Genomic DNA, 26,005 nt, shown 5'->3' on the forward strand with positions numbered 1-26,005 from the left:
TAATTAAATGTGTCTGAATGGCAGCATATGCCTGTGATTGGAACCCTCCATCAAATGTGCAAGATCACAGAGAGAATCGATTGACATTTTGTGAATTCATACATGTTTGTGAGCTTTCCATTGCTCCCTGTACTCTCCTATACAGTGCAAGCTTTATAATACCCAAACATAGTGTTCCAAATATAATAGTGACTTGTGTCCTGAACGACCTTAACTATTACAAATCTAATGTATGTGATAAATGTATGGGATGAAATGTCTTGGCAGTAGTGATTGCTCTGCATCAAGATGGTAATTTACAGTATTTTTGTTTGTTATTAGGATCAGGTGTTATAGCTCAAATGTTTAACAGACATACTGTTTATGTGGTGAAACATACTATTCTCATATTGTCTTTCCCTCTCATTTGCAGTAAGTAGCACATAGTAATTAGCGCTGCAGGTTTTTGGGCCTGAGAACTCTTCCGGGTGTCTGGCTCAGCATAAAATGAATAGAACACAAGAGCCGTATCTGGCACAGTCTGTATTTTTGCAGCTGACCATGCCTTTTTTTTTCCCCTTACGATCATCTTACAGACAGAGCTTGGATTCCATTCCTTACACATCAGAATGAAGACATTCATCTTAGGGATGACATCTGTGGTGAATTTCGCTATAACCCTATAGCCATTAAGAACAGGAGTGGGCGAGCGAATGGGCCTGTAATGTTGGTTCATAGTGGATTATGACTTATATAATGCTAAAACCCCATAAAGTTCAAATTTGGTAATTCAAGCTAATATGGTTTATGGTCCTCCAGAGGCAGACCCTAATCCATGCCATGGTATGTTCAAACACAAATGTGTAATACATTTTAGCAAGGGCATAGGTTCCATATAACATCATTAATTTGCAGTTACCATTCAGATTTGTAAAGGGAGGGAGTGTTAGTTTTCACTTCTTCTAAAAAGAAGGTTAAAGCCAAAGGTAACACAACATTTTATTGTGTTGGAACATATGTCGTGCAATGAAAAGCTTATGTAGGTTTTTCAGACATGGTTAGAGCATGGATTGATTTCCATCTCTCTTTTCACATAAGTCACACTATTAGCAGTTTTAACCACTGGAGCTAGACAGTGAGCATCTTACATTATAGCCAGAATATCTCTGTGACCAAACCGTTTTTTTTTTCTAAAAAGTCATTGAATGTGTCCTTCAACAAACAAGATATGAGATAGGGTTAGGTAATCCACGGTGAGACTGTGCACAGTTATCTTGAAATCTAATACACACAGAATAATGTACATACAAGCTTGATTATGCTTGTGTTAGCCTCACATGGATTCCCAAAGACCACACTGTTTTTCACCATTATAAAAACAATAAAACAATGTGTTAAAAAATTTACTATATTGTCTTTTATGTCATGTCAGTGTCCGAGCGTAAGATTAGGGATGTTGTGAACATGTTTGACTCGACAGTACATTGCCTGGAGACAGTCTCCAGGCAAAATCCATACTGTGAATCCAGGGCTGCCTTTAGATCCAAGCCACTGAAATGATTAGTGTTGCTCAACTGAGAAAAGCACAAAGGGGCTGTCGGCCAGCCCTGAAAGTTTCAAAGTGAAACCGGTACACCTTGTGTCTGTGTTAATTGATCACAGGCACATTATCTTGCCTGTTCAAGGCTTAATTTGCCCTCTGAATCAACATTGTTTGTCTACTACTGCATTAATTTGTTGAAAGAGGAAAAAAAGGTTCTCAACTCTTATTATTGCAGTGCGTATGGAATTGCATGTACCCTTTCAATATTAGAAATGTCTATATTGACTATTTGCACTTCTTTAGAACCTACAAAAAGTCTTGAAACACTGATATGCATAATCGTTTGGAAAAGTGCATTGTGACAGTGTGAATAATGTTTAGATTTTTCAATGTTTGTTCATCAAAAAAGAAAAACTATTACCATACATAGAGACATAGGTACAATATGCTGATAATTAACATTTACATTCAGCATGGCCTTGTTTAACTGTTGCATAAATCTATGAAAGGGTTTTCAGCACAACTGTCCAATAATATGTAGTTTCACATTTGGTGGTATGTGTGTGATTTTTTCTGTTGTGTGGTCATCCTGTGACAATGTGTCATGTCTTTACAAAGAAGGGATTCATAGCCTGACTGACACGGTTGGCTTGCTGCAGTCGACAACTTACGATGCATTTGCTTTGAGATAAGCGCATTATCAACACCCTAGCGTCTGTGCAATAAGGGTGATTAGAAGACATACTGCAAATGCTTCCATTTTGATTTCAGAAATCGTACCTGCACCCATTTGTAGGTTTACAAACCTATCATAGAAGACGATCAGCAGCGGGAAATGTGTATTTCATTTCACTTGCTGTCTCCATTCTTAATGTGTAGCCATCCAGAGAGAATGGAATGATTGATTTTTGTCACCCTGAATGTGGATAGATGAACAAAGTAAAAAGAAGGTGGATACAGAGTAGGCGGAGAAGGAATGGTTAAGATCTTCTCACCTCCAGGTCGACAAAAGTGCATGCCTACAATCTGTAAGTAAATATAAATAAATAATGTGTAAGTTCATTTATAATTTGCTTCTAAAGTTTCCTCAATAAAAATTGATGTGAGGAATGAAAAGTGTCGTTCTGGGAGTTGGTGCTAGTGTTGGAACAATAACTCTTGCTTCCTGTAGCTGCGACTCTCAATCTCAGCACAACAGACCTGTCCTAATTTAATGTGACTTTGAACGAGTTTGTATCACAGAAGGTAAAGTAACGAATTTAGTGCATGGGAAAAGAGAACAAAGAATGTGGGGTGAAAGGTGAGCAGAGACAGTGAAGACTATGCTAAAATATCCTGCCAAACTATTTCAAACATATGATAATTAATATTTAACACAGCTTGTCAAAAATGTTGAATATATATAATTTTTAAAAATTGACAGAACAATGAGGTTTTCAATGCAACGCAGGCCTTTCTAAAGGCTGACTGATGTTACGCTGCAAGCGCGACTCCATTAATGGAGCGAGATACATCCTGGGATTTTTCTTTTTCATGATTAGATGCAGTGTGGAAGAGGTTAAGGAAAGGAAAATAAACTGTTTGACAGTAAAGAGCTGCTTCACAGAAAAGCTGATACATAATTATCTGTCCCACACAATTTACTGTTTCCAACTTATCACTGAATCTGAGGTAGTACTTTATTTTGTCACATTGTTTGGGGTTTTGGGAGAGTCTTTGCAATGCAAAGCAATCAAGAGAATACATTTCCTTTCTAATTATCTCTGAAAGTAACTGAGTGTAAAAGTATATGATGGCCTGATTGGCGATCATCCAAAGTCTATTTATTTCAGCGGTATATGATTTGTCTTTCCATTCGTGTAATTGGGCTTCTTTAGAAAAACCACTAAGCTCATTACTCTTTCAAACTAACTTCATTTCACCAGGCGGTTTTCCAGATTTTTATGTTTTTAGCTGACATTTAGTTTTATCCACGTCCTTGATTCCACTGTGTCTAAATGCCTAGATAAATGAGAGCTATGTGCCAATAGTATGAGCTCCCAAGTAGAGCGGGAAGTAATTGATGCACCTCCTGTGAGTTCAACTAAAGGATACAGAGATGTGATCTAACCAAAATGTAGCATATGCACTACATCATTTCCTCTCCGCAATGAGTTATGACCGACTTGCCAAAAACTGCTCTGAATGACTAAGTGAAACATGCAGTAAAAAAAATGCATCTCAATTAACTCATATTTTGATTTTTAAGCTGCTGTGTGCCCTGTGCTGGCAACCGGTTCTGGGTGTCCCCTGCCTGTTGATTGTTGGGATAGGCTCTAGCACACCCGTGACCCCCGTGGGGATAAGCGGTATAGAAAATGGATGGATGGAAGATGCCTTCAAATTACTAAAATGGGACGTATGTCACCATTTACTGATTCCGGAACTAAATGTTGTGGCTAAATTTGAAACTATATATTATGGTTGTAGTCTACAGTGTACTGTAGAAGCGCACTGCATCATACTGAGAGATATTTTTTTTATTTCATGACATCAATATTTTTGTGCAGGTGTCTCTAATGCGGTGGCTGCTGGATGAATAATACATATGAAACTAATCTGTATAAACCAGTAGACAGGAAATATAGAATTCTTAGTTAACATTTATCTGACCTCTTATCTGAGTGAAAATATGTATCCGAATGAGTAAACACTATGTTTTTACCTCGGTATCTCTTCTAACGCGATGGAGGCTAGCAGGCGCTAATCTTGTCAAGTCAACCTTTTAAAAGGGGAAAGCAGTCAATGTGGCTGAAAAGTCCGGATGGACAGCTGTGTACAGGATTGGGTGTGAGCAAGGAGCTGCCCCTGTCCATATCCAATGTAAGGTTATAGGAATATCATAATCCCTCCTCTGAGCTCCTTTGCTCGGAAGATGATGACTAAATTTCCAGTGTCTTATCACACAGTACCAGACTGGAACTAGTACAAGGGGTTCTGAGGGAGGAACCCAGCATGAAAAGTGCTGGCGATGAGATGATCTGATTAGTGGTGGCTATTGGATTTGTTTGCGGTGGTTGCAATCGGAGCGAAGCAGGCGCTGTTCAAAATGCCCATGGAGATGCAAAGCCTCCACCGATCCTTTTACCCCGCCTCAAAAAAAGAATTTTCTTCTTGGAGGAGTGTAACATGGGGCACACGTCTGCAGGGGTAGGTAGGGGGGGAGACAAATTTAACACTTCAGGGCCTTGGAGCGAAAGGGGGTTTGTTTATTTTATCAGGTGGGTGGATGCTGGACTGCTTCACGCAGTGAGACAAGTGGGATTGACTGGCGGTATTCAGCGTGACGTGGAATGGTTGAGTGTCAAACGCTGCCTGCGAGGCAACGATCAGCGGCATCAGGCTCTTAAGAAACCCTACCTGAGGCACAGCTAGACATAGTGGATTCAGGAGCTTCTCCAATAAAATACATGTGAGGGGCTGGATGGGGAGGAGACGCCAAGCGGCTGTGAAGATGCCTCAAAGGAAGCAAGACAAATAGGGAGGGTGAAAGAGTGGGGCCTTCAGGGAAGCAGTACTTGGCTGATGTAAGGATGAGCTACCAAAACCCAGATAACAGAGCCCAAGAAAATTTGCCATTGTTCAATTAGACGGAAAAATACATCCAAGTAAAGACATATTCCATACAGAAAAAGTGTCTTTATGGTGTCTATGACAGTATCAATCACTGTAATGACTGTGAAATAGATTCTTAATGATGATGAAGTAAATACCTTTGAAGCCATTGAGGAATGGACGCTATTTCAAAGTAATTTATTGTAAGACTCTTTGGGGAGAATGCCTTTGGAGACCAGAGAAATATGAGGAAAAAGATACAAATAGATTATACATTAGCTTCACATAGGTACTCAGGTTAACCTCTCACAGTATGTAGTGCACTTACAAAATTATATTCGTTCAACGATAGATGTAAAAAAATAAAAAAAGTAGAATCCAAAAGTCTTTCTGCCTTAACAGTTGCATTTTTCTAGGCTATTTTCCCACATGTTTAATTTTGTTAAGTGACACAAACAGATGTCAATACTGCTCTGCACCACTTACCTTGAATACCTCATTTGAACAACGGACAAAGATGTGGCTTGCTTATATGACATAATACTGCAGTGCACTTTGTACCCCGAAGCGCAGTCATTTCAATAGAGAGAAAGCCACTGAGTCAGCTTGCCGAGACAATGTCGATAAGGTAATGGCACGAATCAATACCAAAGATTTGGGCCAGATCTTAATTAAAGAAACAACTGCTGATACAAATGATGTTTTCAATGTATTGATATTGCATGGGGCAAAGGGGAGTATGGTTGGAGCACAGCAGTTGATCAATGAACTTAACATTAGCATTTCTTTTCATCATGTACCAAGATCACTTAATTCTCTCTCTCTTTCTCTCTACCCCCCCCCCTCTCTCTCTCTCTCTCTCTCTCTCTCTCTCTCTCACCCTGCCAAACACAATTGCGAAACAGTCTAAGGCAACCGGCATCCCCTCCCCCATGCACCTTACAAGGTGAACTTGAAGGACTGTGTAGTTGTGCTTTTATATGTGTACCAAGTTCCTGTGGTCATTGTGTGTTAAACGCGAGGAAAATCAAAGGAACTGTTAAGAAGAACAACAGGACTCCAGTGTATGAAAATCAATTGTCTTCCACACAGAATAAATCTCCCTTTCAATTACACAATACTAATCTCTGTGCAAAGCTATGTCTCTCTCCTCAGTGGTTAGGTTAATGAAGGCAAGACATTGAAACAGGGATTTGTGGATTACTCATACAGAATTTCATCTTTTCTTTGTGGAATGGTATACGTGTTGTTGTTTCGAAGAACATGTTAAAATAAAGTGCTTGTCATGACTTGGAAAGGGGTGAAATAAAACAATAACCTTATGTTGTAAATTCCATATGCAGAAACTAACAAAAGGCACAGAGATATCGGTTCACGCTTGTCCAAAAAATAGGATGCTATAGTCTCTTGTGAATAGTACAACAATACTTATTAAAGGAGAAGTTGAATTGATGGATCCCATTAAAGTGAAAACATAGTCTCTGGAGACCTGGTAGCACAAACAGTCTAAAGTCAATAGGATGATTCCCCAGGTATCCCTGACCAGTACCCAGTTTAAAGAGACATCAATCTAGGATGTCAGTTCCCAGCTAATGAAGCTACAGCCAATCAATATTCAGGATGCTACCACTGACTTAAATGAAGTACTAATGCTTATAAGGCTCTTACTATATGAGCTTCGCACTGAGAAATGTTGCCTGGAATAGATAGATGAACAAGAGTGCAGTAGCATGATGTGGAAAAAAATTCTTGCTTCATTCTTGATGAATTTGCATTGTCTTGTGTTTACAACAGGGAATTCCATTATATTTTTGATCATTTTTTGATACTAATACTACTAATACTACTACTAATATTACTACTACTATTAATAATAATAATAATAATAATAATAATAATAATAATAATAATAATAATAATAATAATAATAATAAATAAAATAATAATAATAAAAATGTGACTTATACTCCAGTGTGACTTATATGTATATGTTGATTATGCATTTTATGGATAGTGCGACTTGTACTCCGGAGCAACTTAGAGTCCGGAAAATACGGTAATGTCGTCAAGAAAACAAATACAATATTTGGAAATACCTTAATACATTTTCAACCACACTCACAACAGCTCCAAACTACAGTCTTTTTGTTTTATCTTTTTTTATTAAAACCTAGTAAAACAGGCCTTGCAGGGCATTTCTTAATATTGAGATTTATACCAAGAAATTATTCTGCGGAGAATGTATAACAAGAAAACAAGATTATTTCATGCAAACTGGCAGAACCAATATGAGCATGAATATGAAGCTTGTCTTGTGCATGAATGCAAACCCATCGTTGGCAGTGCAGTGGATGGAGTTACCAGTTAATAAAGGATGTAGAGGAGGGGGGGTGGTACAGAATTGACTGACACGCTAATACTGAAATAATTTCCACTTTCTCGCCACCTCCCTCTCATCGGTAGGGAATTAGTATTATCATATCAAAGGCTTCCTTTAAAATGGGCATAAAAATCATTTAAACAGACAGTGGCAGTGATTATTCAAACTAGGTTATTTGCCAGCGTATGCATGTAATATGGCATCGTCTTCTAGACAACTTCATTTGCTGCTAAATTGCTGTCTGTCACCAGAATAAGTAAATTTGGTGCTGTTTTATCAGCAGCATTGTGTCAAGTTAGGGGGATACATCAAACAGTCAATCTGATCAACAGGAAATGAACACACAGTGAATAATGCAGTGACTGAAAGGAGAGCGGATTGGTGGTGATGCGCTACCTTGATGTGCCTAATGTAAAAGTCCACACATTCTTTTTCCCCCCTCACAAAAATAAGAGGAAAGAAGCTTTAATCTAAAATGCTGTCTTATCATCATGACTTTATGACTGTATTTATTACCTTCGACTGTGGATGTGTTGAGGATGCATAATGGTTAAAAACCTGAATGTGTGAAAGGAAGGAACATGTGGAATACCATCAGCAGCATGGTAACATCACACTCTTTGTTTGTTTCCATGAAAGATTTGTCTTATGTCTCATCTAAAAATAATAATAGTAATTTAATAACCAACAGTTTTCTTCTTGTACACAGAAGGGAAACAAGTAATAATAATAATTAAAATACACGCTAGCACGCCTCGTGAGGAAAAGCGGTCCGTATGACAAACATTTTTGGTATGGCTACTGTTCTTCCTCTCAAGATATACCTTCTGAAACGTGTCCTGTATTTAATTTTTAGCTCAGAGGAATTCTTTGACCCCAAAATTCCAAAACAATTTGATTATTCCACGGAAGAGTGGTGATACTACTGCGTGTATAAGACAAGGACAACAGACAGAAAAAGGGTAAGAGAGGTACAGAAGAAAAAAAAGATATATTAGAGTTTTAAGGTCTTTTGTGCAGCTGATATTGTCTCTTAGTTGGATGTTTGCCTTCAGGATAAAAAGAACTCCTCTGGAGTAACAATATACAGCAAAATAAAGTATTGAGCTTGAAAGAAAAGGGGACAACAGCAATAAGCCAACAATAGCGCACAATAGCAGGTATTTAACTGCCCCAGGAAAAGAGGGATGGGCTTACGGTCACGTCTCTCTGAATGATGCCCCACAAACTAAGGTCACAAAAAGCGTTTCCTGGCTTTTCAGAACCTGCCGAGATTCATTATATTTTGAGGGGATCAGGCCAGAGATTCATGAAGAGCGGTTTAACCCCCCAATTAGTCAAAGTCCCTTTGAGGCGTCTTCTATCTTGTGTTGATACATGAGGCTATAGTGACAAACCTGCCCTGGGGTAAAGTGATTCAATTCCAAATGGAGTTCAAAGCACTCCAGTTAAACTTGGAACACAATACTGGCCCTGCAGTGCCAAGGGTATCGGTACACCCCAAACACATAGCCATGGCCAGACTCTTTGAGAAGGCCTGAAAACCAGAGAAGGCTGGGGATGAGGGCATCACGTCATTACAGTTCTCAATGTTTAACTGACACCAACGCTTGCAGAACACGTCAGACATGAGAGGTAAATCCCAAGCCAAAGTAACTTGCTATCACCAGCCAGCCAGAAATGGGCTTTCTAAACAGACAGTAATACAAACTGGGCATCAGGTCACTTACTTGATGCACACAGGGGGAGAATAAAGTTCCAATGTTCCATATCCCCAGTATAAACACATCTTGTTGCCGTCTCGCTCTGCGGCCCCATAAAATTTACCCATTTTAGCAAAACAGTAATTCAATATGGCAGGATGTCATTATGCTACTCCTCTCACATACAATCAAATAAAACATACATGCTCCTTCAAGCTCTGGAATCAATTGCGTACTTGGATGTTGAAAGCAGATTTATATATAACAGTGTGACAGAAAAAGTAGCACGATACCACGATTCGCCTACTCTCTTTGTGTACAGTAACTTAATTTAAAATCATTATCAAGTAAGACCTACATTAGTGGTGAGTCGCAAGTTGCTGCATGCACTGCTGTAATCTCTAATCACAGTGATGAGAGCTTTCAGGAAAATTTGTGAAACAGTGAATAAAAATGTTGGACTTCACACTGCTGACTGGGATTGCTCCCAAGCTGACCTGCTATAACTTAAACCATGATTACTGTAATTTGAAGATCCTAACCAGATATCTGCCTACATTTAAATTGACCTAAAGGACTGGAGAAGCAAAGCAGATAAGCCATGTGGGTGTTTTTAGAACAAAATTACCATCAAACTCTGAGACTCCCATTTGCAGCAACAATTAAAATGCCTGTATTGATGTTGCTATGGTGTGTTTTATCTTCTAAATCAATATTGGAAACACTAACTTTGGGAAGAATTGGCTGAAGTCTATTCTCTTTTTATTCTTCACAACAATTTTCTAATGGAATTGTCAGAGAACAGGCACTTTTTTGTTATCTGTATCTCAATTGCTTTCTCCTCATCAGCTAGCAACTCTTCTGTTCCAAGATGATAGGTGAGTGAATAAGAAACATTGCCTGCAGCAAATAAAGAATATGGTGGAAAGAGAAAATATAAACCAGACCATATATAGATATAAATGTAAGGTGAAGGTGAAGAATGTGAAGAAGATAAATAAGACAGATACTTTGCTTCATCGTCAGTGGCACTCCAGGGTTATTTCAAGCACTTATTTATGCACTGTAAGCAGAACAATACCAGTGAGCAGAAATGATTAAATACAGACTCTTCAAGCAATAGACAGCTCATTGTGGTGGGCCATGGCTTGCCACTGGGCCAGCTTGATAAAAGCACTATGAGCTGATAGCTGATACAATTTGCCAGCCGTTTTGAATGGGCAAAGCTGGGAGGAAGGGGCCGAGGCTCCCTTAGTCTGTCGCAGACAGCCTGTATAAGCCATAATAAAATCATTAGAATGTAAATGCTTTATTGCAAAATAAGAGCCTCAAGCTAGGGTGACATTATCTGCCGCCACCAGAATGAAAGCACCGATTAGCATTCCCCGATTCAATGATAGCGGCAACTTATCTTTATTAAAATTTTTCAAATTGAGTCTTCATTTTTTTCATGATTGAGTTTTAAGCAAATGTAATATCCAGTTCAGTTTGTGGATGAAATGGGTGGAGGGGTTGAGCAAGATGCCACAGAAATAATTAGTGCACACATTTCTTCCCTACATGTGTTTCATAACCAACAAATTGGATTTTGTATTTGCCGTGTCACTATCTAATATATTTGCATTAGAATGTGTGGCTGAGTTTACAGAATAATTACTGAAAGTGTACACCTCTTTAAACATGTGTCTCATAAGAATTAAATTTGATTTGTTTGAATGTGAATATCAGGGTGCTGCAAATAATTGTTGCGGCATGGAGGTTAGGACTGTCACTGGTTCATATCCATGACACACACACACACACACGCACACACTTTTTTTCAGCAAAGTATTTAAGCAGATCATTGCTTAGTAGACAGACAGCCAATTTTTATGCAAATAAACCGAGTGCTGAGTATGGAGAATAATATGCAAAAGATCAAATGTCACACTTGGAGCTACAAGAGTCTGTGTGATGTAATAATAGCTGACTTAAATTTTGTTCAGTAGTTTATGTTTCCTGATTTGCTATTCAATGTGCTAAATGTCATTGTACAAATCACTTATCGCAAAATAGGAACAGTCATGAAACACAGAAAATTGTTTTAAACACCGCTGTTGAGGTAATACTACTATGTAAAGTACTTTGATGACATACAAGCGCTCTAAAATACGATTAACTTTGTGTACTTGGTGTCATTTTGGTTTATACTCACTAACAGGGCATAATTATTGATGTTTTAAGGCAAATTGACTCATATGCTCATGGAAGCTATAGTAGAAGCCTATTTTTAGAGTAGCGCGAATCTCTGTTTTTCTCAGAACTAGGATGTAGTACCCAAATAGATCCCTCAGCAAAAAAAAAAAAATGAGACAATTCCTTTCAAATTGAAAGACATGTTGCTTTTAATTGCAATCAATGCCAAAGTTCTCGCAGAATTTGTATCAGAGATGTGTGCTTGGTTGTGATTTAAGAGCTAGTAAGAAGTCCTGCACAATGCAGTTGTTATGGTGCACCCAGAGGAGTTTATGTGCAATGGAGTTTATGTGCCCCCTTAAATTGCAATCAGGACTCATATATCTTGTGGAGAAAATTCAAAATCCCAGACATCTTCCCTATTCGCTGAAGACAAAAGAGGGGGCACAAATTGGTCCAAAACACATGTGTAAAAAGAAGCGCTTACATTAAGCTCAAGGGGACTCAAGGGACCCAGTCCAATCGTTGTACGTGAAGAATGATTGTGGAGCTGGGGAGCACAAACCAGTGAATAAATCACTGACACAATGCAGATATTCTATGTTGGAGTGAAAAGATAAATGTTTAAGAGCGGAAGATGTCACTATACTCTCGCAGTATAATTCTGGGTCAGTAATTGCAATTTGCAATAATTATCTTTGCGGAGATAATACTAGATTATGATCTGTGACACCCCCCTCCTTCCTCCAAAAAGAGATGGACCATAATTCATCGCTGGATAGGTGCTGGATGGCACTTCACCTCAATACTCGGCTCTCACTTACCCCTTTGACTGCATTGTGTTACTGAAATATGATGGCTCCATTTTTATCCTGTCACAATGACAACTGATGGGCTTATTTTCCTGTGGCCCCCAGGGATGATGAAATAGTAAGCAAACATTCTTTCTCAGGAGAAGAAAGGTGCTCCATCATAGCGGCTGGGGCCGCCACTGCCGCTTGTGTTGTGTGGCAATAAGACAAGGTTAGAGGATACAATACACTTGGCCTCCTCCTCAGAGGGTCGACATTGTCACTTCTTCGGCCTTCTTAACTGATGCCTTGTACAGCTCTCAACACTGTCTTGTCTTTCAAAAACGTTCTGACAAGTTTCAGTCTTCAAAAGCTACTGTGTGGATTGGGTTTGATTGACAGTTGTAGTTCCAAAAAAAGCACTTTCAGAATTTAGCTACAATTGGGCAATACTTGGATTTTCATACTTTCATTGTGTTTTAAATGTTTCCATAAACACTGTTTATACATACAAAGTACAATATCCCTGGAGTCTATACATAGCGTCACTGTTACAATCATATCACATATATTTGAGAATTAGGTGCCTTTAACAATTCTTCTTCTCCATTCAGTATGTGTATATATATATATATATATATATATATATATATATATATATATATATATATATATATATATATATATATATATATATATATATATATATATATATATAGTGCCATGTGTTAAAATCAATGAAACTTTACAAAATCTGAGACTTTTAGTGGGGCTCTAATCATGCTGTCAGAAGGTTTACTAAATGGGAACTGGTGTGCATATTTCATACAATGCTATGATCTTCTTATTCAGAGTTGACGGACATTTTGTTTTTTGCCAGTGTCAATGCAGTCAATGCATTGTTGCAATACAGTAAAGTAATAAAGACTCACCTTGCAAACAGCACGAAGATAAACTTCTGATCACAACAATCCGGCATTACAGCTGCTCTGTGAGTCCTTCCTGTAATTGATAGTCAAAGGCTTTATTATGAATAACAAACAGCGCCTCTGTTGGCAGAATGTTGCTGCCTGTTGGAACACCCACCTTGTCAAGGCTCAGCCAGCAGTGGCATTTGTCTCCTTGCTGTAAAAAGAAATGACAGAGTAATGTGATTTACAGGCGATCGCTTCAGCTCAATTAAATTAAGACTCCAATAATCCATGATGAATGCACACCTACGCCAGTCATTAGGATTACAAACAAAATACGGGTCTTATCGTATCATGGCACCATGGAGTGAACACACCCTTTAATAGATGCGCTGATTCGTTTAAGTCATTTATGTCACAGTCTGTAATGCGTTCAGTGTCTGCTGGCTGCTAATGACCAGTGAGCCTCTCAAGACAATCATTTCTCAAATCAGGGGCACCACTGACAGTGTCTACCGCCAATACCGTACAATGTTTGACTATGTTAAGGTATCACATACAGTAACACTAATAACTATGACAATTAAAGTGATTATAGTTGACTCGTGGGGTGAAATAAGGACTAGCCGAATTTACGAATGGCAGACGAAAAATGTGCTGCCTCTACTTTTTGATTGACAGTGTCATATTTGTTGGAGGGTTATGAACCACAAAACAAGGGTTAAAGGGAAATTGACCCAGCAGTTGACGGGTGACTGATACATTGAGCTGAAGGTCTTTAATCTTGCCGCTGAGGTTACATGAAGCTTATATAACAAATTACAATGCCTACAGGGTAATATATCACCTGATGGATCTCCTTCAGCTTTTTCCTGTCTTCTCACTTTCACATTTAGTCTCTGAGAGACCCAGTAGATTCACTCGAATATAAGTTACAGGTATAGTGCACTCTGAATATGATCAAGATAGATGATCTGTCAAGACGGTTTTAATTCTTGAGCACTACCCAGGGTTTCACTTTAATTGTATTAATCAAATGCAATGCAATCTTAGATTGGCTGTGAAAATAATCTAAATCTAAATAATCTAATCTTTTAGATATTCAATAAAGTTATCCTACATTTATTCTTGAATCTCAACCAAAATATATGTTCCCACTCTGGTCATTCAATTTCTAAATTCATTTTCTAAATGTATGTGTGTGTGTGTGTGTGTGTGTGTGTGTGTGTGTGTGTGTGTATATATATATATATATATATATATATATATATATATATATATATATATATATATATATATATATATATATATATATATATATATATGCACGCATACACACCCTTTTTGTCAGACTTAAACAATGTCCATGCTACACCAGGCAAATCATAAAATACAAATATTTTTCTGATAAACTCGCAAGTAGAACAACAATGTCCAGGTGCAGATTATCGTTGAAGTATAAGATACGTTTGCAACTCAGAAAGAGGCCGGTCCTTCCGATAGCTCTGCCAAAAGATATTCAGCTTCAGCACCCCAGCTTTAGATGTATTCTGATGTTCTGATATCCTCATACGTGTAAAGTGAGAGGTCATAATCCCCCATTGCATTGTGGCTCAAAAAATGCTGCTCGGATGTTCTGATCACTGGTGATGCACTCTCTCCACATATCACAGAGGGCTGCGTAACAGTTTGCAGAAGGGTTACTGAACTATTAGAAATGGTGTGACCAGGACTGAAGTTTACAGCTTTTCACTGCTTAGTAAAGGCTAAGGCAAGTGTCAAACACAAGGGCCATGCAACTGATGCGGCACTTCACTTTTTTTTCTTTTTTTTTTTTTGTAGTGCACAAAATTGTCAACAATTTCCCTCAAATTCTGTTAAATAACTGATAAGAATAAAATTATTTAGAATATTACACCAATTTTATCATAATGGAGCAATTATTTGTGTTCAAATGCGCTCAGGCTCGAATGACAATGTTCATACAATAGAAAGTACTGATATTCTCTGCTCAAAAATGGCAGAACATAATACTGTGTAATACTCTAGGAGAAAGCAAAATTAATTCAAATGTTGAAAAATTGTTGGAAGATCTAAATTAAGAGAGCTGAGGACTTAAGTGATTCCAGTAAACCTGCAACTACAATTAATATTAACCAAACATTCCTTAAATGTAAATTATACTCACACTTGTGAATGTCAATTTTGTTAACTCATAACTCTGTTTATAAAGATGGAGTGATCACATAGACAAATAATTTAACACAATTAGTTATATTTGAATATTGTTTCCCTGAAACTAGTTTTATACGTCATCAAACTATGCCAGCAAGAAAAATGACGGGTTTTTTTTATATGCAATGTTTTTTCTAAATATAGATATTCTTCAAAAACCATCAACATTTGTTATTTAATCATTCATGAAATGTGGCATGCAAAAAATAAATAAAAATGTGGTCCGCAGGAAAAAAAATGTGAATCTCCTGAAACCAAATCCGTCTCCCACCCAAGTACACGGATGTCAAGGCCATCTCCCTTACCCCTGTCTGTCAACAGCTTTTGAGAAGTCTAAGTATAAAATAGCAAGGTTCACTAACAGTATCTGTCCTTTGCAGGATACATATAGCGGTACGTTGGGAGGCTCAGGTAAGAACTTCAGCATCAATCTGTCACTCGCTTCCCTCAAGGCGATAAGAGAATTCCAACAGAGATAACGCTGGACATTCAACTTAATTCCAAAGGCAGAACTTTTCATCAGTGGGCCACATATTAGCTTTTGGAAAAACGTAGTGCTGCAAGGACCCGCCATCACCCCTCTGCCTTTCTGCAGTCAAAATATTAGCATCACAAACTGAATGTCAACTTGCTGTTTTATTTTTTTAACATGATTTGAGAAACAAAACACACAAAATACTGTTGTTGTTTTTGGTAACATATTTGGGGGAAAAAACACAAAATGGTTATCGTGTGGAAAACAAGACATTCCACACAGAAACGATTGATTGTTTTATAGTGCAGGAATAGCACTAACTCAGCTGGGCAAATGTGTAAGTGCTAGTGTGGCTGTTTTTTATTTTTTCCTTTTTTTTTTTTTTTTTAAGAAGGTTCATATGGATCAATACGACATGGCACATTTAGGAGACCCCTACACCACACCTTGGGACGAGGGAAGCAAGATTGGAGCCCCTTGCTGCATCATTACCACTATCCCTTTCTTTTGCTGATTAGTGGGGGTGTAGTGACAATAACAACTAAACCAATACCACATACCCTTGTTCAAGTACATGAGCAAGCTAAAGAATTTTTCGATTTCAGATGTTTTATTTGCTATGTGTTTGGCACTTGTCAGGGTTCCACAGAGAGGGTATTTACTGCACTCGTAAGCCAGATACAAAATATGACTATTGACCAGGCGTTTAATAACAGCTTTCTTAGTTTTCTTGCAGGGCTTTTTACAATCAAGATGTCCCCCTGCAAACAAAGACTTATAGGCATGTGGAAAGGTGAGATAAAAACAGTTAAAAGTGACAGCAGAAATATGGGTCGATGGTTCCAGAGCCATAACTCACTACTGTCTTAAGAAAAACACAATTGTTTTGCTCTTTCATTTAAAAACAAAATGCTAAGCTTTTTATTTTTTTCTGTTCTGATATTTAGATATTTATTTAGTGTTTCAGCAAAATAGGGTAGATAATTTTTAATCGGGTCAACTGTGGGCATGCTGGGACATTGTAATTGTATAATTTAAATCCAAAGGATATATAACACACTAACAAACACTCTTAAAAGTAACACAAGTCTCTCATCAGGGTCACCCCTTTGACAGAGGCCACATTAATATATATCTGTATTTTTTCAATGGTTTTAAAAGCTGTTAGAGTGTGTAGCGGATAATTCAAGTGAATGTTTTTTTTTCCTTTTTTTTTGTCTATGTGGGCCACCAGAGAGACAATAGAGACCCATCGATTGGAAAGGGGCTCGACATCCTGGCTTCTTGTCAGCTGAATAAAAAGACCATTACCCCTTCAGCACTTGAAGTGATATATACCACCGAGGAAAAGAAAGAATTAGGACTTTTACCTCCCGTTCCATCAAGCAATATTCTTTCCTTTCTTTCCCTTCTTTGTTTTGTTTGCTGCAGTTTGTCCCTTAATCATGGCAATCTTTTCGACATTACACAGCTAAGTTTGTGAAACAATAGAAGGGAGGCTAATAACTTTTCCTGGGGCGGCAGTTTTGGTGCTAAGGGGAAGAAAAGGGAAGGATGGTGATGATAAAAGGACGGTGGCCTTGGTCAAAGGTTAGCTACTGTGATCTCATTGTCGCTTTTTTACTTCTTTCAAGTATTGACTTCAGTATTTCATTACCCCAGGATGAAATTTACCACTTTTTCCTGAACATCTTCAAACACATTAAAGACTGTTGACGCGAAGGTTACACAGAATACACGTTTGTTCATTAACGTTAAATAAAGCCATAAGGAATGTGACCTGAATCTGAAAGGATAAACATTTATTAGAATTAGTCCTTTGTATTTCTAAGTGAAAGGACACGTGTAAGTGAATCATTTGTATGGTCTCGAGATCACTGGGTAATAATAATAATAATAATAATAATAATAATAATATGTCGTTTGCAATGCCTCTGGCCTCTTGCCAGTAAATTGTCATGCTGTAAATAACAAGAAAAAAGTCAATATGCAGGTTAATATGAGAAGGTAGTGCAAATCAATGGTGGACTTCAAGTTCAAATCCTTGTAACCTATGTTGTAGTTACACCTCAGGACAGAGACCCTTAGATATTGATCATGGTTTGGATTTAAGTTGCTTTGCCTTCACAGTCCAGCCCATTTCATCACCAATATGATTAATACATTCCAATTTACTGAGAGATAGTATTCTTACAAAAAAGAGATCTATTTCACCCCCAAGATCGAAAGTTAGAAACCACAGCATAATTGATGACCTCCCGGGACAAATGCTCTCATATTTATCACCAGCTGACCTTTCGTCTGATCTCATCCATCATAAATTAAAGTTGTACAGCAGTGGCGTGGCCCTCACTCCTCGCTCAGCACAACCTTTTGTCCAGAGGTCCTCTCCTTTGCTTCATTTGGAGCTGTTGGAAGGACCAACTTTAAAACCTGCAGTTCAGCACCTCTGCTGTTCGGGGCAGATGGTCATCGCTGAAAACATCCGTCAAACTCGGGCCCTCTCACCAGTAGCCCACCGGCATGTACTCGCCTTTCTCACTTCTTTTCCTCTCTTTTCTCTGGTGCCCTGAAAAATGTACTTGGCCCCTTCCTGATTTCAGTTTTGTTTGCACATACCTCAAATCTACATCATTAAACCAATTTTAATATCTCACAACGACAACCATTGCATCGCAATTGGATCTATTCCAAATGTTGACTTCTTCACTCCAAAAGCTTCATTTTATATTTTAGCCATTCAAAGGTGGACTTGATGTTATTTTTCAAGTTACTGTCCTGGCTGCATAACCCGAGTGCAGTTGAGCTTGAGGACATGAACTGATAGCCAGCCATTTGCCAGCACCATTTTCTGGGAGAAAATAGAATTCATTGCTCATTTAATCACAGCAGGTCATACTGGTCATAAAGTAGCAACGGTGCCCCAGACGATCCCACCTTAATGTGTAATTGTTGGCATGATGTTGTTTGTATCAAATAGTCAATTTAGCTTTCTTTTTTGCTAGAAATAAATGATTGCAGACCCTCAGAATGGTCAAAGTATTATCAACATGTTTCTTTCCACTTGTATGTGGGCTTGTACGAAATGGTCCATTTAGCTTTCTTTTTTTGCTAGAAATAAATGATTGCAGACCCTCAGAATGGTCAAAGTATTATCAACATGTTTCTTTGCACTTGTACATGGGCTTGTACGAAACGGGCATATATTCTATTACTGTACACTGTAATCTAATTACTAGTTTGCTCCTATCTCGGTCCAGTTAGACTCACATCTACTCGCTCTCCGGGTACGATCCACCACCCCCCTTACTAAAGGTGCATATTAATATTAATGAGGAATAGGTCATTAATGTTAAAACTGAGATTTGGGGGAGCCCTTATGACTCTACTGTCGTGATTAACACAAAGCAATGGAATAATGTATCATTCACACAATATTAACAAGGTGAATTGCGAAAAAAAATCCCTTAAGAAGGGGTCAGTAATTATAGGCTAATGTCTATGCCAGCTATGGATTTTTAATAGGCGGTCTAATGATGGGTGAAATCTCTATCGTATAGCGATAGCGAAACATGCATTTTGAATATCTGATATGATCAACCCGGGTCATATGAAATCATTAGTCTTTCAGTGTTGTTCTGCTCATCTGTTTCCATTAGAAAACTAGAGTACTAAAAAATAAGCAAACACAGACATTTTATTACTTTTAGCAACACTGAAATCTTTTAAACTAAAAAAATACAATGACATTTTTCTCACAGAAAACTCTTCTCTGAAGTCCACTAAAAATGCTCTTCAGCAGCCACTGCAAAGAAGCAACTGAAGGAGCATTTCATGTTTATCCATTGTCATTCAGTGCATGACTACCCCACACTCCCACCAGTGGCAGCCTACAAGTGACCCCTGAAAAGAGGGGGTCAGAAAGTAGGTCGTGCGGAATGGCCCGGCTGTTAGCTCCGGCACTCTTGACAGCTTTAAGTAGATCTCTTTTTAGCCATTTATTTGGAGAGTCTTGGGGGGAGAGAGAGTGTGGGAGCAGGCAGAACAAGAGCAGAGCTTGACTTCCTCCTGAAAGGGAAACTAAGACTATGATGCAGGAGTGAACTTTCACTGATCGAAGCTTTCAAAGAGTTTTTCTGAGAAATGGTGTGATCACATCCACAATGAACCCGAGCCTATCGATATGACACTTGCAAGGATGTCAATATTTTCTCTTCTTTCTGAATAGGCTTATTCCTGTAGTATGGTTTTTCAGGGACTCTGTCGTTTCCAGGCTCCTTACAGTGTTCATTTGCTGCTGAATTTGTCAGAGAGTTACCAACTGAGCGAGGCTTCACGTGATGTCTACATACACTACTGGGTAATAAGTGCTAATGGCTTATGTATTGCTCCAATAATTTTAGTCATTGTATAAATTGTAATTTTCCTCTTGCAACCTGTTTGGGCCTGATGTTTTACTCACAATAAAAGGTGTGTTAGTATTATTTGTCAGATGAGTTTTTAATATAAAATACGTGTATATTATAAATTGTATCGTGAACAAAAACTATGTAAGGAAGCATATATATGTTTTATCATTTTGTTGATGTTTCCCTAAAATAAAAGCATGAAATAAAACCAATTCTAATAATAGCTGCACACCATATTGGAGTGTTTTAAAGTGTCACATGTATTTCAATATTTTGCAGGTGATTTTCCCACATATGTTTAATAAGTTATTGATGCATTGATGGAGATACAAGAAATGATCCAGAAAATGCTGCTCAGGTCAGAGATCCTCCACAATAAAATGTGATCTGGTTGAGACGTCAATGACAGATCTGTTTTGTTGTTTAAATGATTACGTTTATAAAGATCTTCATCCCGTAATACTATATTTAGCTTCATTGCGCCCAAATTTAGAGTCCTTGCAATATTCACTGTTTTGTGGCGTATAATGCATTTTTATCTCCTCTGCACCAGCAGACCGTAGATTAGCATTATAGATTCTAACATGAATTCTCGTCACCGCTTCTCTTGTCTAGAAGTCTAACTGCAAAAGCGACCATCTGCTGCAATAAAGAGCCTGACAATCCAGGTAAATGTGCTTTTTACTATCATAATGACTACTATGCATATTGATCTTAATGAACATAGCGTTGAATTATTCTATCAGTCAGACTGAAAGTGGGTCATGGTAAACACCACTACTGAATATCTAACAGATTTTTTTGCTCACAGGCACTTTTGGACACTACATTGATATCACTAGGTCGATGTATGTTTTTTCTAATTCAGCATACATACATTAATAAAAAACAATATCTAAAATTTGAATAGTTAAACAGTGATGGTCACAGCATTTTTAAACAACTTTTCAATCATTTGTCTGCACGCGTTTGTAAACTTCAAATTGAAACAACTCATTTGAAGTGGTGGGAAAAGATTCATCACACAGTCTCATTTGTAACATCATTGACATGACAATAATGACCCCTTGGCAGTACAGAGTAATGGGTGTCTCTGCCCTTTAACCCAATCCAATGAACACATTTGGTTTAGGCCAGTGCTCAGTGATTTATTTCTGACAATATTATGGCTTCTGAAGTCGTGAAGCTGGACACCTTGGGCATTGAATGGGACAATCATTAACTTAGCAGGACATGGTTCACGTTTACTCTCGTTCCACTCTGCGAGGGTTTTTAGAATTCACTCACTTTCCAGATTGCTACTGGTTTATGGTCCAAATAATGTGTTCTCAGAGAAGGAATGTTTAAAGATTCTTTAGGTGGATTGGAAATACGGTTTTGAACATGTTTACCTCAAATGTGGCCATTTTTAATTTACCATGCAGACTTAGATATTCTATTTAGTATTATATGATGGATGTCTGACTGGCTTGTATAAATAAACAAAAACTTGAGCCAATAAATGCATTTATTTTAAAGGTTTAAAAAATCTGTATATTTTATGAGGATGTATTATTACTTACGCAATCATTGGGAGCATATATACAACATATAATAGTCAGCTGCTATTACGGTCATCAAAGAATCCCTTGTAATAACACCACAGCCACAAACAACAAATAACCAAAGTACACGTATTTTAAAAATCAGTGATACCTATTCAAACTCAACTGGAATTCATCCATGTATTTTCTCCCTTCTCTCTGCCACCCTCCAATGTCCTCTCTCGTTACCTTAGCACCCCCCGCCTCCGACCCAGGTACCACAGAGCTTGCGATGGTTGCCGCAGTACATATATTGCATCTATATTACCTGACAATATATACAATCATGTACATATACGAAGTAGACTAAAAAATATTGTAAAAAGATTCAAGAAACAGATGCCACTTCTCGTATAAAAATAGAAAGTCACACGGTGGGTACAGGAAATGAATGGAGTGTCAAAAAAAGAGGATTATACAGAAGAAGAAAATGAATAGAAGATGGTAGAAAAAGAACAGAGAAAGGGAACAGAGGATGGGATTTGGTATCTGTAAACAACACATCTATCACCCTTGGCCTCCTGTAAGGGCTATTGGGTCACTGGTGTGTTTGCACCGATCCCATCACTCACTCAGAGTCGACAGGCCAACCATTCCCAACCCACCACAGTGTGCTTTTTCAATGCAGTCAACAATGAGCAGGCCCTGGCACTGTCTGTTTAGCTAGGGGGGATCTGTCAGGAAAAGTAAGACGAATGAGCTGTCCTGATTGACTATTTCCTTAGATACTGAATCAATGGGCTTATTATCACCAGCAATTACAGTACTAATACAAACAGATGCTTGGGGAAAGACATCTGCTTAGAGAGATGAGACAAACAGATATCCAGTCAATAGAGTGTAGAAAGCGCTGTTCTGGGCCCTAAGCAGAGATATTTGTATTCTTATAATATACCCAGGAGCCAATATACAGCAGTGCACACAAACCTGTGCCTGACTATCAATAAAAAATATAGTTTGTAATTACAAGCGGTACAGATAGTAGATGGATGAATTACAAAACCAATAATTAGGGACTTAGGCAGCATTCTAAGAGTGATTGCATCATTATGATTACAATTAAAAATAACTGTATATAAGTACTTTTTTTTAATTGAGAATTTCAATAGAAAGAGAGGAGCATGGAAAAAATTAAGGAGACTTTGCACAACTTTTTGTTTTACAACTAAGCCACCTACCATTGAGTGTATCGAGCATGTGTTTGGTTTCGTGACGACATGCATTAGTTGTTGATCAGTTTTCTAAACTAAATATATGCATAAGTGACAGCACATGTACAGTACGGAGTACTATATAAGGTCAATCCAGAGCACATAGGATGATAGCATAATTTGAAAGACCATATTTGGCTCTCTGCCAATATGACATAATAATTTGACCAACATTGACAATTTTGTAACTTTGTTACCTTACCCCTTGTATTATAGTTCTTATTTGTTAGTTATTATTTGTATAGACCATCTGTCTGATCTCATCATGGCACAGAATGAATAATAACAATAATTTATTTGAATTACGTCTTTGGTATTACATTCATTCGTTATTGATTTTGGAAGGATGGATTTATTTCCTGATGGTATTGGTTTCACCTTTTCAGATGACCATTTTTGTTCCCTCAACAATGGCTTGTTTAACTTACCAGTAGCAACATATTACTGCAGGGGACCAAACATGGCTGCCATGTCATGTTTTGTTGAAAAAGAATGTGAAAGGGATGTGCTTGGCTTCACTTCCTTATTATGATGTGATTCAGTCCAAAGATTTTGACACAGAGCCCCAACAGAGACACAATCATTTTTAGCACTTGCCCCTCTCTCCTATTATCTGACTCCAACAATAACCTAAGCTCCACATCTCTCCTCCCATTGCTGCAACACTGAAAACAGTCTATGGACTTTTGGAAGGGAGTGAGGCATATCATTGGAGCTCAGGACATGCAAACAGCAAGAGGGCCCTTTCAGAACGGGTTCTGATGGACGTGATGCCACTCCAAGAGGACATGCCTGACTTGCTAGTCCCTGACAACGGTCTGTGTTTGCCAGGTGAAGCATTGAGGGGCTGTACCGTTCCTTTTGGTCATGGTCTGCTATGTTACCGTTTCCACACTGCAGGGCCGTTGGTATAAACCACCAAGACTTGCTCTCTTGCACGCCTGAGCAAGTAACCTCAGGAAACTAGCCGTGCAGAAAGGGCCATCCCTTTCCCCTCTATCCACACCATTTCTCACATTTAATTAATAAATCTGATTTCTTCTGCTCCTATGGCTGGGAGGAGGAACGTACATTACCCCTCGTGTCTTTTTTTGCTGTGGAGAACTGTTGATTGTTCTCTTGAAATGTCACAGTGGACTGGATGAGGACACCTTCTTGTTTCACACCATAAAACCGCAGCGCACAGGCCCAACTATTTGTGTGCACCAAGCCAACATTTGAAGTTAATGAGTAGAGATATTCAGCAGTGTTACCACAGAATTTCCAAAAGAGGCGGAAATCATTATTTGAGCTGTTGCTCTGGGCACCAGGCCTGACCACCTCCTTCCTCTCTATGACTTTCAACAGTGTTGACACTGAAAATGCTGCATTACCACAAATAGACAACAACATATTTGGTTATGGGAATAATAAATGAAATTCATGAGTGTCATGTTAAGGAAAATTAAATTAATTTACAATAGCCATATTACATTAGATTTATTCCTTTCCTTCTTGGCGCATTCAGCCTCCATCTGAATGCACACTAAAGTACTGTCCCTCCTAAAATGAGAAAATCAGGAAAATTAACCCCCTATTCATGTAGAGATACCATTTGAAAATCTAACCTAATTAGAGTACGTGATTATGTCATTAGGAACGAGATGAGGAGGGGTTGCACGCTTTTCAAAAGCTCCCTGTGAGCTTGTCTGTGAAATAAAAGCCGCAAAGGACCTTAAAGGTAACTAATCCATTTAACTCCCATAGCTCCAGCTCAACATGCCTCAGTAGACAACACAGCAATCCCACAGAACAGGCCGAGGAGGGAGAGAATGCTTGTGGATTGCTTTACAGCAGTCGCCCTTTGAAACAAATGACAAACGTACCATTCATCTGAAGCATGAGGCAGGTTGGGAAAGTTTCATTCCCTGCATCCCTATTCTGACTGTTGTGAGAGGTCACCTTAGAACACAGCCATTATACAGTAGGTCTGTGTGAAGTTTGGGTTGAAGTATTGTTGGAGAATGTATATGCATAAAGACAGACACACACACACACACGTATAGTATATTAGGACAGGGCAGTGCCATATTGAGTTCCACTGGGAGGGAAAGAACTCCTTCAGAAAAGCAATGCAATCAAGGTAAATGGAATGAATTCCACTGACATCTGACTTTAGGGTTGATAAATTTCAATAACACTGTTAGTCAATATTTAATTCTGTAAATGCAACTAGTGGTTGTTTTGAACCTTGGCTAATTGAGTAGAGCTAATTTATAACGCGTCAGACACAGCTGTGACCTGTGAGGGAAAACAACGTTATTCAGTTCATTATAAGTTATACAGCTATACATCAAAAGCATTGACTGACTTTATGATATAGAGTGTAATAAAACAGTGGTTGATAAATTTAATGGTGCTTGTTATTAATAGGGCTTTGATAGAGGAGGGGGCAGTTTATGCAGTAGCATAATCATGTTGGTATTATAAGAAAATCATAATAGTTGAACAACAAAAGTGCAGAAATTAATGACTGATATGAATAACATTATTTGAACCGGCTCATAATAAGAAGCTTATAAATAATGCCGTATTAAATCAGTGTCCATGTTGATAGTACAGCAGGGCATTACTATGATATACAGTGAAGTCAAGTCTCCACCCAAGCCCCCCGTTTTGTGCACTGTAATAACTCACCATGGCTGTCCTTGTCAAACCACCTAGCCCGAAGATAAATATGTCATTCTTTATGGCTCCCATCAGAGTACTCAACAGATTAATTTGAGAATAAAAACAGGATTCTTGTGCCTAGTAAATCCATCAGGTATGATGAACAGGCATTCAAAGTAAACGCACGACTCCTGCAGTAGCAGTAATTCTATTTGAAATGGTCCCTCAATCTACGTTGTACATTTTGAAGAATATTTTGAAGAAATATCACAATTAAAAGAGATCTGTTTAAAAAAAAATAATAGCCATGATGTGTTGTAATTCATCAGGGAAAAGTTTGAATGCCACTCGTGTAGCTCTTAGCCAT

General features: G+C 38.2%; 1 protein-coding gene across 1 annotated transcript in view; it reads right to left on the reverse strand.

The window, feature by feature from the left end:
• Positions 1–26,005, reverse strand: part of irx2a (iroquois homeobox 2a) — a 209,656-nt gene that overhangs the window by 126,044 nt on the left and 57,607 nt on the right. Inside the window, exons 4-5 of the mRNA XM_049729563.2 lie at positions 13,252–13,290; positions 13,098–13,167 (exon numbers count right to left, since the gene is read on the reverse strand). The gene's annotated coding sequence lies outside the window, so the exon portion shown is untranslated. The remainder of the gene's footprint in view (positions 1–13,097; positions 13,168–13,251; positions 13,291–26,005) is intronic.

The sequence above is a fragment of the Syngnathus scovelli genome, chromosome 9, assembly GCF_024217435.2.
Source record: "Syngnathus scovelli strain Florida chromosome 9, RoL_Ssco_1.2, whole genome shotgun sequence".
Taxonomy (NCBI): Eukaryota; Metazoa; Chordata; class Actinopteri; order Syngnathiformes; family Syngnathidae; genus Syngnathus; species Syngnathus scovelli.